Source organism: Abrus precatorius, unplaced genomic scaffold, assembly GCF_003935025.1.
Source record: "Abrus precatorius isolate BTA unplaced genomic scaffold, Abrus_2018 Scaffold9, whole genome shotgun sequence".
In the NCBI taxonomy this organism is placed as follows: domain Eukaryota; kingdom Viridiplantae; phylum Streptophyta; class Magnoliopsida; order Fabales; family Fabaceae; genus Abrus; species Abrus precatorius.
The window spans coordinates 19,680,155-19,685,645 of NW_020874439.1; positions in this window are offsets into that span (position 1 = coordinate 19,680,155).

Sequence of the window (5,491 nt, forward strand, 5' to 3'; positions counted from 1 at the left end):
CGTAGATTAGTATTAAGTATCTAAAGCCTATAAGTAATTAATCATATTATTAGTAGTAGGCTTAAGTATCATCAAATGGATAACAACATTAGCCTATTTTTGACAAAATAAAAATGACAATTGATTGTAGCCCATAATGAGTTTTATAGAAAATTCTAAAATAATGGTCATGTAAGATATCAATTAAAGAAAACATAAAGCATATATAAACTTGTTAGTTTAATAATGCTTAGAAGATAAAGATTAGTTTAGTCCACTTAATCTTTTGTCTCGTTTTATCTGAGAGATCCATTAACTAATCGTGATACGGTCGCCTATGATGTAATTAATTAGAGTTATATTATAAATGGCCAATTTATAACATACAATTATGCCTAGTAGGACAAACACTAATTACAAACGAAAATTAAACTTAGATTTAAATATCAAAATTACATAAATTCATGATCAAGAGTTTCTATAACCCTAACTATGAACTTAGTTACTCATGCTAGATAAAAGAATTAAAGTAATCATAAACAACTAGATAAAAGAATTAAAGCAATCATAAACAAAGTCATAGTCGAAAGAAAATAGCAAATTAGATTATCCCCAATGGTTAGGGATGAGAAGAGTTTTTAGTCTTCAAGTACAATCATTCAAAGTTCCAAGTTCCGTTGAGAATATGCTAAAGATCAAGAACAGAGTTGTGAAAAAGATGTGTCAAAGGCATGGAAGGAATGATATTAAAAGGATGAAAAGGATGATGAATTGTTGCCCCCAAGGTCTCTTTTAATAGGGTTTGAAAACCCTAAAATTTCTTCAAGTTAGACTTCTCATAGGTGAGTATGGCCGTACAAAGGCATAAGCACGGTCATGCATGTGATTGAAATCCATGCTGACTGCTAGGGTTTAAGTATGTTGACTGCTGCGAAGCCCTATTTTTTGATCGATTTGAGCCCAAAATGCACCAAAAACTCAAGTTTGGCCTTTTCATATTAATTTACACAATAATCATAGAAATTAGTGAAAAACTTAAGTAAAATAATGACCATTAATCAATATATAAGCTATAAAGCATTACAAAATACAGATTTATTAATATCACTTAAAGCATATTTGAAACTTCATTGAAACCTCTGTTGCATCAAAGCATCAAAAGTAAAAAGAATTTGCTTCCTAAAAGTTTTGCTGAGAGTGCGACAAACAGGGTAAAACAGAGGTTTTCCTTGTATATAGACTGATCCTTAATCAAATTGAAAAACTAAAATCAACAGACTAAGTCATTATTAAAATTCCAACCATTCTTGAAAACAAAGTTCAACCAAAAGCAGACAATTATCAGGCTATTGATTAATAAAAGATTTGTTATGAATGATTGTAAGCTACTATTTGGTGTTGTAACATCCTCGTTTTTGCTAAATGATTAATTTATTAATATAGTTCTAAGTTAAAGTATAATATTTGATTTTTTGAAGAAAAATTGTAATAGAATTAGCATGAGATGCTTTATACAAAATTGTTAGGTATATTTTTAAGAAATTTTTGATAATTTTTAATTTTAAAATTTTTAAGTTTCAAAAAGTGTCAATTTATATTGGTTAAAATTGTTGTATAAAGTTAAAAATAATATTTTATTTTAAAAATAATAATAATAATAATAATAGTAAAAATTATAAAAAATTTATAATTTATTTATAAATATTATTTAGAATATTAAAATAATTTTTTTTAATAATTAATGAGCATTTTTAGATTTTTTGATTAATTTTACGTAAATTAGTTATATGTTCAAGCAGAAATTGCGTGTAAAAATTTTGGACACCAACTAAAGTATCAATAGTGTCAAAAATTATTTTATAGTTATGTTTAATATATTTCATGATTATTTTTAAATTTTAGGATTTTTATCTAATTATTTCAATTAATTACTAAAACAATTAGTGAAAATTCTAATATTATATTATTATTTTCACTATTTAAGATAAGATCAAATCATCCAATTCATTTTCTTCTCTCTTGGCTGCCGTAAGTGCTCTTCTTCTCCTTCCAAAACCTTTAAAACTTATTTGACTCTAATCTTTTGATTTTCCAAGTAAGTTCATTAAATTTTTTTAATATTCCATCTATTTTCATCATTTTGAACACTTTGAATCGATTAATTTTTTTATTTTCTTCCTCTTTTTGGGTGCTGGAACAGTGGCATGAGGGTGAGATTTTGTCCAAAATTTTTGTTTCTAAATTATGTTTTAATTAGCTTAATCCTTCTATATTTTATAATAAATAATTTTGGTGCTTTTTGTTTTGTTAAAAATGCATTTGAGGGTTCAAAATCCTTGGTCTAGAGGTGCTGTTCCAAGAGTATTATGAGGGAAAAATAATTGTTTTTAATCACCTTTAGGCTTATAGTATTCCATTTACATCATAGAAAACAACTGTAAGACCCGTAAGTCATTTTTGCGAAGATTATAAAATGAAAGTTTCAACTCACTAGTAGTGGGTTGGGTAATTAATGTCTCTTACCATTAATCATGATTATATGTGATTATTTGGTTAGGATCATGATTTGAGAAGTGGTGGAAAGAGGACGTCCGTGAGAAAAATCGGTATACACTTCAAGGTAAGGGGGGACATATCTATTTTCACGGATATAGTAGAAAAACGTTGGGAGATGGGTGTTTTATTCTTTACTATGTATATATGAATTATTTGAAAGAATTTATAATTATTTCCATACTTAGTGTATAATTGTTTGATATTCCTTTTTGAAATTGATTTTATGTGTGATGATGCTTCTATGATAATTGTTTGTTGAATTCAGTATAAATAATTGATTACCTAAAATACTTGAGGAATGAACTATCATTCATGTGGAGTGAGCATATAGAAGGTCTGTTGAAAGTTGAAAAGAATTGGAAAATTGCGAAATAAAGATATTAAAAAAAAAGGAAGATTTGAGATAAAATTTGATGGGTTTTGAAAAGTGTTTTAGAAATTGATAAATGGAATTGTGGTTAATTTTCTTCTTAAAAAAATGATTTTTTTAATAAAAATCTTCTTTAATTTCAAGTGGTTTGATTAAAATTTATTTAATAGTTTTTATATATTTAAAATATACCTATATACATATTTAAATAATTTAAAGGATTTTAATTCATTTTAAAGTATTATTTTAAATGGGTATTTTGAAATGTGGTGATAATTGGAAAAAGGTATTTGAGAGCCATTGAAATAAAAGGAAAGTTGTGAAATGTGGTGGTGGTGAGACTCTGTTTAAAATTAGAAATGTATTGGAATTTTTTGTCTATTTTGCAGAGAGAAGAAAATTTGAAAATATCTAAATTATAGAGGAAACTCTGCCGGATTGTCGGTGAAATTTTGAAATATATGTTGTTGTTAATTGAAAAGAAATGTTTAATACTTAATTAAAAGACTGAAATTAGGTTCATGCATCATAAGCATGTAATGATGGTGGCGTTGGATGGGAAGTATACAAAATTTAGGGGAGACTCCAGGTTAGTCTTGGGGATAGTCGGGTGTGATTGAACTGGGCAAAGGCCAGGGCTCGCAACCCTGTGCTATCGGTTCTCACTGCAAAACCGGACTATCCTGACAGAATCTGATGGATTCTTAGAATCAGTTGAGCTATACCTTTGAAACTATCTAATGAGATAGTTATGACCAAGAATAGTTGGTGATAGTGAACTCTTGATCCTTCCCAGAAAGAAAGAAAGAGAAAAAGAAAAAGAAAAAGAAAATAGTTTGGGCCCACATGCATGTGTCAGTATAGCAATTAACTAGGTGATGCATAGAATTATACATGGCATGTACATTGTGTGTTGAGTTGTTGCTATTTTCTATAATGACTGTAAATATCTTGATGTATTTTCTACTGTACTTTGGTTGAAATGAGTTTGTCTCACCCTTTTAGTTGCTATGTGTGTTGTTTGTGAATATGTTTAGTAGGTGAGGACACAAATGGCCCGACCACCATACCAGTTCAGCGTCACAATCAGATATGATCTTGAAGGAAGATGGGCGCACGATTGGGAGCGACAACAATTCACCCATATTGGCACTATTATCTTTTTGTTAGATAGAAACGGGCCAGACCCACAGGCATGCCCCATCCCCATCAGGGTACCCATGAGACTTACTTTTCTATTTCCTCCTAGAGTACTGTTAACTTTTGAAGGAAATGGTATTTTTGATAATCATGGGTCTAGGGAGAAAGCTTGTGAGGTCATTTTTGTTGTTGTTGTCTCTGATATTGTGACCCCACTTTATTTTGTATGTAAATCAGCTATGTGCATATGTTTATATGACTGGATGACTGTATATTTTTACAGATAATATGTATATATGTATTTAGATAACTGGTGCAAATGATGTATTTAGTTTCTATTAATATAAATAAACGTAAACTCATACATGTGGCTTTCTTACTACTTAGATTATTTTAATATTATATTTATATTGATGGCGTAATAAGTAGTAAGAGTGTCACAGTTGTGCTACTGTTATCATGCTATTGATTAATGAAGGAATTGCTTAATCAACTTAAGTAGACTCACCATTTTATGAAATAAGTAACGCTAAAGGATTCCAACTTGTATACTAAATATTCTCACTAGGCTTAGCGCTTAAATAATGCATATAAGAGAATCCATGAGAAAAAAATAATTGTGTATTGTAAACTCAAAAAGAAAATGAGATTCTTGCCAATTTCTCCATTACAGGGTACTCAAAACCTGTGTATATCACACGACCCATACAAATGGATCATGTGCTGCTTTTGTAATTTAATAATTATATAAAGCTGACGATATTATTTTTCTAATGTAAATGTATCTAAAAATTAATCCCGTATTCAGGGAGACAGTGAAAGTGTGAGGACATACTTCTAGACTTTGTTATTATAAGGTCAAATGAGATGGATTTCCATATAATACTTTCATGGAAATTGCTTCTTGCTTCTATCTATTAAACTGCTGATAGAAGACTTACAATAAGCCCTTTAAAACTGAACGTTCAGATAACAATATTTTTACGTTTCCCGTATTGATAAAAACATGACCATGTTATCAAAACTGTTCCCGTCTTAATTGATTTGATAAACGAAAAAGGGATGAAAGTGAGAGATGAATAAAGAACGTGCCACTTGAATCAAATATATATAAATATGCAGGTGTGGGAATCTATAACTACAGAATAAGTATGGCCTGTTTCACACACAACAGCTATATGATTTTAAAACAAGAATCATTTTGAATACACATTAAAAGAGCTTTCAATATATCGTGAGAAAGAAATCTATCCAGTCCAAGCTAAATATTTACTTTACATATGCAATAAGTGCTCTCCTCCTTTAAGATAATCTTAGAAGAAATATAGTGTTATTGTAAGGAAATGCCAAATTTGTGGAAAAATTGAAAATATTAATTTTGATTAGGGCAAAAGGGAAATTGAAAAGTCTTACAATTTGATTTGATGTGCCTTTTATTAATTTAGT